Source organism: Triticum aestivum, chromosome 1D (genome assembly GCF_018294505.1).
Source record: "Triticum aestivum cultivar Chinese Spring chromosome 1D, IWGSC CS RefSeq v2.1, whole genome shotgun sequence".
NCBI lineage: Eukaryota > Viridiplantae > Streptophyta > Magnoliopsida > Poales > Poaceae > Triticum > Triticum aestivum.
In genome coordinates, this window is record NC_057796.1 from 339,471,500 (window position 1) to 339,483,587 (window position 12,088).

Here is a 12,088-nt window from a genome sequence, read left to right on the forward strand (position 1 = left end):
ATTCTTTTGAAACTCAAAAACCTATGTTTTTAGTCACCAAGCAACTGCAATTCAACTTATTCAACGGAGTTTAAGTAAGAGCTCCACATACTCAACCATCATATAGTCTTCTATGATTGCTAACACTCCCCGCCTACACATGAGCAAAACGTTTCAACCGGACATATAGAAAGATAGGGGCTTATTGTTTTGCCTCCCAACGTATTCGCCTCAAGGGTGTCAACAATAATAACTCATGCTACCCATATTCAACTGAACATATGTGCCTAGATCTTTCCTCACCACATGATGCTTGCCAAAAGAGAAAAATAAAAAGGAATGGAGAGAATAACTTTGACTCTTTGCATAAAAATAAATACTGAAAAGTAAAAGATAGGCCCTTCGCAGAGGAAAGCAGAGGTTGCCATGCGCTTAATTGTTTGTATGCTCAACCCCTTAGTGCAAAAGAACGTCACGTTATATTGCCCCTTATGATAGCAACCTTTATTATGCAGTTCGTCGCTTTTATTGCTTTGCCATCACAAGTTCGTACAACGTTCAATTTTCTCTTACACTAGATGATCTAACACTTTTAGAAGCAATTTTTATTACCTTATTGCACCGATGACAACTTACTTGAAGGATCTTGCTCAACCCTTAGGTAGGTATGGTGGACTCTTGAAGATAAGATTTGGGTTTAAGGGTTTTTGGATGCACAAGTAGTATCTCTACTTGGTGCGGAATTTTTGGCTAGCAAAGATGGGGGGCAAGCACCACATGTTGAAGGATCTATGAAAATATGACTTCTATGTGAATTGTGACACCCAAAATTTTGGCCTTGTTTTTATTGATTAAAATGTTGCCAGGAAATAAAACTTTTCCAATTGTCAAGTTTTACCTTTTGTGATTTTGGATTTATACCTCTTGTGGGAAAAACCTTCAAAGGTATTGTTGAACTTGATTTCTCTCTATAATAAAGCAATTATTTATTCAGTGGATTCAAATGTTGCAAGATTTATTTTCTCAAAACTTTGCTCTTATAAAATGATTTCTTTTGCATTTGGAGCCCATTTGCACTACAACCATTTGATAAATGCTCCTAAAAATTCCACCAAAATTTGGGGATGTCATGTGATGGTTCCACATCACTTTTATGCAAAAATACCTTCTGGCCATTGGAGATTTTGAGCTCTTCACCAACTTTTCCAATCTGGTCCAGTAGGCACTTTTGCACTGCAACCCATTTAAATATTCTTCTAAAAATTCTTCCAAGTGTTTGGAGATGTCAGTGGATGCATACCATTCATCTTCAAGCAAAAACCCAGTGATGTTCCTTGGAAAATTTGAGTGGATCAGCCTCTTTTGCATTCTGGTCCAAATTGGTGATTTGTACTGCAACCTTATTTTTCCTTGCTCTAGTAACCCTGAGCTTTTTCCTACTAGTAGCCCTCCCTACCAAACTCTTAAATCCAGGAGATTGGGCTCATTGGAGGTTTTGAAATACATGTTCTAAACCCTTTTTCTTTCTGTCCAAAACTGGAGTTTTGCAAAACTTGCACTATCAACTTTCTGTCTTTGCCAAACTAACCTTACCACCATCTCCTGCATCTAAAGAGACACTGATCTGGAGATTTTGGCCACTCCAAGAGTTGCCTAAGTGCATCTGGCATTCTGTCGAACGCCTGGTGTGCACAGTCCTTTTTGGCAAGCTCTCTGGTTTGCATTATAGGCTTGAACCCCTGACCTACCCACCTTGTCCACTGAGTGCCTTGTTACCCCTACCTCCACCCTGTGCAGTGCCAGCTCCACCCTCGAGCTCTAGAGCGCGCTGGCATTTCGTCGAACAGGTGCCGTGCGTGCTCTGGGCGCGCCCAGAGCGCACGTTTTGCACGCGCGCGCACTACGCCGACACATCGCACTGCCGCCCTCGCCGCGTCCCATCTCTGACCGCTGCTCGCCTGCCGAACCCCGCCAGGCACTCGCCCTCTCTCCAGTACACTCCAAGCTCCCCCTGACACCCTGCAGCGCCGCCTTGGCAGCACGCCGGCGTCGGCAGCGGATTCCGCCGCGGACGGCGCCGCCCAAACCACCAGCGCACGCTAGCTGCCCCAGAGCACAGGCCATGCTTATCCTCCCGCTCGTCGGAACGCGTTCGTCGCCGCCACGATGCCCTGCAACTATAGGAAAGTGGTCGCCGGCGATCTTATCTTCTGCCGCCGCGGAGCCAGCCTCGTCACGCTATAAAAGGGAACCCCGAGCCCCTCCGAGCACTCAGGCGACATCAGGCCCTCCCCGTAGAGCTCCCCTAGCAGTAGATTGACCGGAGAGGACCGTCCTCCCCAACTCCGGCCAGCTCGGCCGCCGCCAAGCTCCGGTGCGATTCGTCGCAGCTGGCCACCCTTTCGCCAATCCAGCGCCACCAAGAACTTCCCCGTAGTCTTGCGGAGCGGCCCAGCTACCCAACTTCGGTCGGAGACCACCGGAACCCAAATGTCACTTCACCACCGTAGCTTTCCTCCGCCGCGGAGCCCGCCGCCGGCGATTCCTGCCACCTCCGTCGACCCAACCACCACCCAAAGAACCGCCTCGGTCTAGCCGTTCCATCCCCGCCCTTGGATGCCCGTGAGGCGCTGCCGTTCGTCGACGGTGATCGCCGGAGCCCCGCTCCCGTTGGGCAGAAGAGAGGAGAAGGAGGGAAGAAACGGTTAAACCTGACCAGTGGGCCCTCTGGACCCACTGTCAGCGACCCGCACGACCGCCCTCTCTCTTTTTAAGTGAAGGTGCAAACTCCCGAGTGCGTTTCCTCTGCTGCGAAAGCGTATTTCTGCTGAATCGTTTTCCTTTTCTGGTTTTATTTAAAAACAGAAGTTTGACTAATCTTTGACTGGCTGTAACTTTTAAAATAAAACTCCAAATGAGTTGATTATTTTTCCTACCTCTCTCAAATTTCATCTAGTTTATTTTAAGATTTATTTCAAAAATATTTGAGACAACTTTTGGTACTGTGTTTGAAATATTTGTTGTTTGTGTATTTTGCAAAATAGGATTTTTGGAGGAAAAGGGAAGCTTCCAATAAGTGCATCCTTTGCATACTCTTGAAGGCAAGCATTTCTGAACTCTGGCATAATATTTTTGTCGTGGTGTTTTGATACGATCGCAACACCTTTGGACGTGGAGTATGCGATAGCTTTATGTATCGATATGGTCTCGTGCATGAGTGCACTTTGGAGTTGTTTTGTGGTCAGCAATGGATACACTAATGATTTGGGTCATCCTCGTGAGCTTCTCTTGCACACCGGTAGGAAGCCGGGAAAGTCGTGGTCTTGGGTAGACACGAGCTTGTCCCTAATCCCTCATCGAGACGAGTATGCCCGGCATAGCATGGTGAGGCTCGAGGAGTGGTGATTTATTTCACTAGTGGTAATATCGATGGTGGATGCTTGGACCACCTGAGTCGGTTGTAGACCGAGTCTTGATCAATAGCTTCCTTTTGTTGGCACCATCACTTGTCCCTGCAGGGGACAGGGTATGGTTCAGTAGGTTGTCAACCCCTTTCCAAAGCACACACCGTACAAAGAGGCCGTGATGAAGGTCCCGTGGCCACGGATTAAAGCCTATCATTCGGTCCGGGGCATGGGTGTTTCCGGTTGGAGCCGAGGGGGGTTGCTCCCCTAGTTTGCGCGCGGTATAAATTTTGTGATCCCATGCTACGTCGAGGTTGTAGCCTCCCCACTTAGAGTTTTGCTTGGCAGGTGTCGTGGGTGATTCCAGACACTGGTGAGTTAAGCTGGTGTGTGCAGGTCAGGCGTGTTTTCAATCAAAAGACCATAGACGGAATTAGTCCCAAGGGACTGAGTAATCCCTTTACTCGTGGAAAATGGTACTCCCTCTGCAGAGGATATATCCTGTTGGATAGTCATGTTCTTGAGTAAGGACCACAGTCTGGGTTGAATCTTGGTAACGGTGTTCGGATGGAGAACGATTTAACTAGAACTCTGTAACGGTATTCGGATGGAGACACGGTTAACTGGATCATAGCAACGGTATTCGGATGGAGATACGGCTTGACTAAATTATCGGTTTTTCGGATGGAGAAACGACTGTACTATATATTGTTTATGATTGTGGCACATGTGGATTTTGATCCTTATTTATTTTTGGACTAACCTTTTATATTATGTATATTATTGAGTATCCCTGGGATGGTTCTACCTCCCAGATATTCACTGTAATTATTCTCTTTTAAGCCCTTTCTGTGGCGTCGCTCAGACGCCCGACTGCGGCATGCTTGTTGTTCATTTATCTTTTATAAGCCCTTTATGTGGTGTCGCCCCGACGCCCGACTGCGGCATTATTATCTCTGCATTTTCCGCTCGAGGAGTCATTCAGACACTCGTTTGGCACCAGTATTACTATTCTGCATTTTCCGCTCGAGGAGTCATTCAGACACTCGTTTGGCACATGTATTACTATTCTGCATTTTCCGCTCGAGGAGTCATTCAGACACTCGTTTGGCACCCAGTATTTTGTTTTGGTATATTTTTTTTACCATATGTGTGCATCTTGGTCTTTCGTATATTTCGTGACAGACGCGTGACCATCTAATTAATCCGGAGCATGTTTGATATATTATACCCGTGTTCTTAATGTTTGCGAGTACATTCAAACGTACTCACTGGCTTGTCCCTGGCTATTGTCTTGGCCAGATTCCTTACTTGGAGATAAGCATCGCGGTGACAACCTCGGAACCTATGCGTTGACGTTTGCAGCCTCGCGAAGATAGGAGTTATCCTGGTCAGCTGTTCTTGTGGGAAATGGAGTCCCATAAACGCAGATGTATCCAACCGCTTCCGCCCTCAACCTCTAGTAACCAAGTGTTGTACTCCTAAGCCTAAATGGTCTTGTACTACATATTTTTTTGTACTTTCTTGGAATTCTTGTATCAAGTTGGTACCTCATCAGCTAACAGAAATCCTGGGGCTGATGAGCGCACAGGCCGTTTTTCTGGGAATTTATATCCCAAAAATCCGGTCGTGACATGAATATGAACAAACATAAACCATTACGTTGTCTTCCTTATCCAACGTCAACAATTTTGGCATATAATATTTTGATGGGGGCTCACAATCACAAAAGATTTCCATGATAGTGTATTTTCATGTGAAAGTTCTCTTCCTTATACTAATTATTCATGAATTGCTTGTATGACCAAAATTGTGATTGTCAAGCCTCAAAAGATTTCACTTTCTAAACCCAATGTGAAGCTACCACTAGGCATGATATGAACATACAATTTCAACTTCATGATATTCAATTCATTCAACAATTTACTCATAGGATATAAGTGAAACACAAGAGTAAATGACAAACTACTCCAAAAAGATACAAGTGAAGATCACGCGAGTAGTTGAGTAAATAGATAGCTATGTGAGGACTCTCTCTTATTTAAAACTTTCAGATCTAAATATTTTATTAAAACAACAAGAAAAACTAAATAAAATGACATTCCAAGCACACATCATGTGAAGAAGCAAAAATTTAGGCTCAACCGATACTAACCGATAATTGCTGAAGAAGAAAGGTGGGGTGCATACCGGGGCATCCCCAAGCTTAGATGCTTGAGACTTCTTGGAATATTAACTTGGGGTGCCTTGGGCATGCCCAAGCTTGAGCTTTTGTGTCTCCTTAATTCCTCTCATATCACGGTTTTCCTAAATCTCAAAAGCTTCATCCACACAAAACTCAACAAGAACTCGTGAGATAAGTTAGTATAAACCAATGCAAAAACCTTATCATTCTCTACTGTAGAAAAATCACTAAAACTATTGTTCAACATTGCATACTAAATGCCTCTGCATATTTAATACTCCTATCCTCAAATAGATTCATTAAACAAGCAAGCATATGCAAACAGTGCAAACATAACAACAATCTGCCAAAACAGTACAGTCTGTAAAGAATGCAAGAGTATCAATACTTATTCAAATCCAAACATTATGAAATTCTATCACACTGTAGGAAATTTTTCAGAGCTTATTATGCAAAAAGTTTCAACATTTTATCACATTCTGACTTTCCTTGGGAATTTTTGCAACATCGATAAACTTACTGTTTTCAAACAGCAACATGTATACTTGCAAGATAAGCATGGCAAAGGCTATCAATGCCACTTTATTGAAAAATAAAAGATGCAAAACATTATTCTAAATAACAGCAAGCAAATCCTAGCAAAATAAAATGACGCTCCAAGTAAAAATCATATCATGTGAAAAAATATAGCCTCAAGTAAGGTTACCGATAATTTTGGAGACGAAAGAGGGGATGCCTTCCGGGGCATCCCCAAGCTTAGTTGCAGGATCTTCCTTGAATATTACCTTGGGGTGCCTTGGGCATCCCCAAGCTTAGGGTTTTGTCACTCCTTGTTCTCCTCATGTCGGAGTTATCGGCCATGGGTAGCTTCATCCGCCCCCATGGCATTTCAAAACATCGGGGCCGGCTGCGCCCCTCAGAATCTCGAATCTTGGTCGCCGCCTTCTTGTGGCCGGCTGGTCCCGTCGGCCGGCCGCCAGAAGGCGGAGGACCCCAGAAGACGGCCATAAAGTGGGCCGCCTCCTAGCAAGCGGCCTCTAGGGAGTCCGACTCCTAGCAGGCGGCCCCAGGCGCCCTCAAAGTCTGCAACCCCATAAAGACGACTAGACGGGGCGTGGCTACAGTGAAGCCTGCCACCCCCATATCCAGGGTGAGTCATGGTTACAGTGCGCCGTACGAGCCGGAGATCTCCTGCACGACACGACACTGTAGCCCCTCCGCCCGTTGAGGGAGTCCTGGACTAGGGGGTCCTCGGGCGTCCGGCCCGTTATCCATTGGGCCGGACTGATGGGCTGTGAAGACATGAAGGCCGAAGACCGTACCCGTGTCCAGATTGGACTCTACTTGGCGACCGATTATGAAGATTCCTTCTTATGTAACCGACTCTATGTAAACCCTAGATGCCCCCGGTGTCTATATAAACCGGAGGGGGTAGTCCAGAAAGGATACACACATTACCATAGTCATATAGGCTAGACTTCTAGGGTTTAGCCATTACGATCTCGTGGTAGATCAACTCTTGTAATACTCATATTAATCAAGATCAATCAAGCAGGAAGTAGGGTATTACCTCCATAGAGAGGGCCCGAACCTGGGTAAACATCGTGTCCCCCGTCTCCTGTTACCATCGATCCTAGATGCACAGTTCGGGACCCCCTACCCGAGATCCGCCGGTTTTGACACCGACATTGGTGCTTTCATTGAGAGTTCCACTGTGCCGTCGACGAAAGGTTCGATGGCCCCTTCAATCGTCGATAGTGATGCTATCCAGGGAGAAACCTTCCTCCCCGGACATATTTTTGTGTTCGGCGGCCTCGTACCGCGGGCCAATTCGCTTGGCCATCTGGAGCAGATCGATAGCTACGCCCCTGGCCACCAGGTCAGATTTGGAAGCTTGAACTATGTCGCGGACATCCGTGGAGACTTGATCTTCAACGGATTTGAGACCGCAGCGATCGCTCCCCCTCGCCCCGATGAACATGACTTAAATCTGTCATCGGATCACGTCCAGGAGATGGTTCCTGTTGCTGCAACGGCCTTAGAACCGAAGCAGATCATGCCATCCGAGGCCACAGATTCCGCGGCGTTGGAGCCGCACACAGACTCGACACTCCACAATTGACATAGATTGCCTACATGTATCTTTGAAGTTTTGAATGAATCGGGCTTTTAGCTCAGCCCAAGACCCGATAGAGTTTGGTGGCAGTCCTTTCAACCAAGTGCGGGCAGTCCCATCTAACATCATGGTGAGGTACTTGGCCATTGCCGCTTCACTAACCTCCAACAACTCCATAGACATCTCGTAACTCTCGATCCATGCTCCGGGTTGCAAATCAGCCGTGTAATTAGGTACCTTCCTAGGCCCTTTGAAATCCTTGGGCAGACGTTCATTACGGAGAGCCGGCACCAGACAAGGAACACCTCCAGTCCTTGTAGGTATACCCGCGTCGATGGAGGCCGTCGGATAAGCCGGGAGTGGCTGGTAAGCCGTCAATTGAGCCGTCTGCTCCGCCTCTTGTCGTGCTCTGTCTTGGTCTGCCGCGTTAAAAGCTCCATTATGAGCCGGGCTGTGGCCCGGAGGCATGTCACGGTGTCGGACATTGCTAGAGCCGGTCGCTGAGACCATGTGTCTGCTATAACTAGGGCTCCGGCCTGGACGAGGGGTTGAATGAATCCTGTCCCGGCTATATGAATATGCCTCCTGTTGCGCCAGAGCCGTCTGAAGGAGTTCTCTGACCCGGCGGGTTTCAACCGCCGTCGGAGAGTCACCGTCGATTGGGAGAGCCGCCAGGCGCGCCGCCGCGGCGACCATGTTTTCCAATGGGTTAGCATAATGACCCGGCGGTATCGGCACGTACTGAGGCGGGGCAGCGTTCACCCGGGGAGGCCCCGTCACTTGGGGCTGAATTGACGTTCCAACCCCGGGCGTCGTGATGTCTGGCGGGTTACTGGGCCCTGCACCATGCTCGTTGAAGAGGTTTCGAGGATCGTAAACCGGAGGGAGTCGAGATTGGGCCTTTTGATGCCTCCTTCTCATGACCTCATTGGACGCGTTCTGATCCATCGTGAGCCGGAAAGACTGTGCCTGAATCAGTTGAGTCTGTGCGTCGAGAGCCGCCCTCTCTGCAGCCATCCTGATCCCCTCCGCCGCCAGATCCTCCTTGGCCTTTGCTAAATCCAACTTTAACTGTGCCACCTCCGCGTCATGCTGAGCCTGATCCGCTGGGGCGACCGTAGCGGTTAACAGGGTCGTCATTTTGTCTGTGAGGTCCATCAGCACCTGAGCCGGCGAGGGCACAGGGCTTCCTGCCCCTGCGGCGGGGTTTTGAACAGGTTGTGCGCCAGCCATGAAGATTCCAACCCGGCTCGGCGGCTCAAAGGGGTCCGGAATACTGTCGCCATCGGAACAACCCCTGAGCCTGTCATCTTGAAGTTGGTATAACGAGTCGGTCTCCTCTGTGGATGACTCGCCGTCAGAGCGAGCGGCCGTCTCCTCGCCAGATCCAGATCCTTCAGAGAGTCCTCCATGGACGCATCCTACGAAAGCATGCTTCAAGGTAGGCAGAGTCCGGGCGGGTCGTGCACGCTGAGCCGTCTCGATGAGATCGGCGCAGAGGTCCGGCTCAAGGCCCGGCTCGCCAATCTTGCCAATGAAGACATGGATTCCGCCGAAGGGGACCCAGTACCCGTACTCAATTGAGCCGGCATCGGGGCCCCAGTTTGCATCGTCGATGTAGAGCTTGCCGCGACGACTCTTGGTCATCCGGCCCACAGCGTATCCCTTGAGCCCTTCGAAGCTGCACTTCAAGAACTCAAATCCACCGTGCGTCAGCCCCACGGTGGGCGCCAACTGTCGTGGAATTGTCACGGCAGATGTCCTCGTGCAAGGACTTAGTCGCGCAGCCATCGCAGCTAGGAAGCTTAAAGGGGTTAAGCGGGACAAGGAACACGAGGGTTATACTGGTTCGGCCCCTTACGATGAAGGTAAAAGCCTACGTCCAGTTGAGGTGGTATTACTTAGAGTTTCGATGACCAGGGAGCTTAATCGCTATGCCTGGCTCTCGATCTGTTGTCTCTCGTCCTGAACCGCTGCCGGGTCATCCCTTTATATAGAGAGGTTGACACCCCGCGGCTCTCAGAGCCCCGGCCGGCTTATAACAGTATCTGGCTCGGACTCTTAACTACTCTTGCCTTACATTACAAGTCTTGCCATAACGGCGGGTTATCACTACGGGCCTTAAGCCGCCTCCGGGTCTTAAGCCCATTATTGGTCCACCATCCTCAAGCTTGGTACTGGGCTTCACGTGATGATCATTATGACGTAACCCGGCCCCTCCTGGGCGGGTCACTCTAATGGTTATATCCTCAACATTCCCCAACAGTAGCATCATGAGCTAGGTCTATGCGTAGATTCTATGCACGTTTAGAACACAAAGTAGTTGTGGGCGATGATTTGTTCAATTTGCTTGCCGTTACTAGTCTTATCTTGATTCGGCGGCATTGTGGGATGAAGCGGCCCGGACTGACCTTACACATACTCTTACGTGAGACAGGTTCCACCGACTGACATGCACTTGATGCATAAGGTGGCTAGCGGGTGTCTGTCTCTCCCATTTTAGTCGGATCGGAGTCGATGAAGAGGGTCCTTATGAAGGGTAAATAGCAATTGGCATATCACCATTGTGGCTTTTGCATAGGTAAGAAACGTTCTTGCTAGAAACCCATAGCAGCCACGTAAAACATGCAACAACAATTAGAGGACGTCTAACTTGTTTTTGCAGGGTATGCTATGTGATGTGATATGGCCAAAAGGATGTGATGAATTATATATGTGATGTATGAGATTGATCATCTTCTTGTAATAGGAATCACGACTTGCATGTCGATGAGTATGACAACCGGCAGGAGCCATAGGAGTTGTCTTAATTTATTGTATGACCCGCGTGTCAATGAAAACGCCATGTAATTACTTTACTTTATTGCTAACCGTTAGCCATAGTAGTAGAAGTAATAGTTGGCGAGACAACTTCATGAAGACACGATGATGGAGATCATGATGATGGAGATCATGGTGTCATGCCGGTGACGAAGGTGATCATGCCGCGCCTCGAAGATGGAGATCAAAAGGTGCAAGATGATATTGGCCATATCATGTCACTTTATGATTTGCATGTGATGTTTGTCATGTTTACATCTTATTTGCTTAGAACGACGGTAGCATAAATAAGAGTATCCCTCTCTAAAATTTCAAGAGATGTGTTCCCCTAACTGTGCACCGTTGCAAAGGTTCGTTGTTTCGAAGCACCACGTGATGATCGGGTGTGATAGATTCTAACATTCGCATACAACGGGTGTAAGCCAGATTTACACATGCGAAACACTTAGGTTGACTTGACGAGCCTAGCATGTGCAGACATGGCCTCGGAACACAAGAGACCGAAAGGTCGAACATGAGTCGTATAGTAGATACGATCAACATGAAGATGTTCACCGATGATGACTAGTCCGTCTCACGTGATGATCGGACACGGCCTAGTTGACTGGGATCATGTATCACTTAGATGACTAGAGGGATGTCTATCTGAGTGGGAGTTCATTAAATAATTTGATTAGATGAACTTAATTATCATGAACATAGTCAAAAGGTCTTTGCAAATTATGTCGTACCTTACGCTTTAGTTCTACTAAGATATGTTCCTAGAGAAAATTTAGTTGAAAGTTGATAGTAGCAATTATGCGGAATGGGTCCGTAAACTGAGGATTGTCCTCATTGCTGCACAGAAGGCTTATGTCCTTAATGCACCGCTCGGTGTGCTGAACCTCGAGCGTCGTTTGTGGATGTTGCGAACATCTGACATACACGTTTTGATGACTACGTGATAGTTCAGTGCGTAATGTTGAACGGTTTAGAATTGAGGCACCGAAGACATTTTGAAACGTCACGGATCATATGAGATGTTCCAAGAGCTGAAATTGGGATTTTAGGCTCGTGCCCACGTCAAGAGGTATGGGACCTCTGACAAGTTTCTTAAGCCTGCAAACTAAGGGAGAAAAGCTCAACCGTTGAGCATGTGCTCAGATTGCCTGAGTTCTACAATCGCTTGAATCGAGTGGGAGTTAATCTTCCAGATGAGATAGTGATGGTTCTCCAAAGTCACTGCCACCAAGCTACTAGAGCTTCGTGATGAACTATAACAAATCAAGGATAGATATGATGATCCTTGAGCTATTCGCGATGTTTGACACCACGAAAGTAGAAATCAAGTAGGAGCATCAATTGTTGATGGTTAGTAAAACCACTAGTTTCAAGAAGGGCAAGGGAAAGAAGGGATACTTCATGAAACGACAAATCAGTTGCTGCTCTAGTGAAGAAACCCAAGGTTGAACCCAAACCCGAGACTAAGTGCTTCTGTAATGAGGGGAACGGTCACTGAAGCAGAACTACCCTAGATACTTGGTAGATGAGAAGGTAGGCAAGGTCGACAGAAGTATATTGGATATACATTATATTAATGTGTAC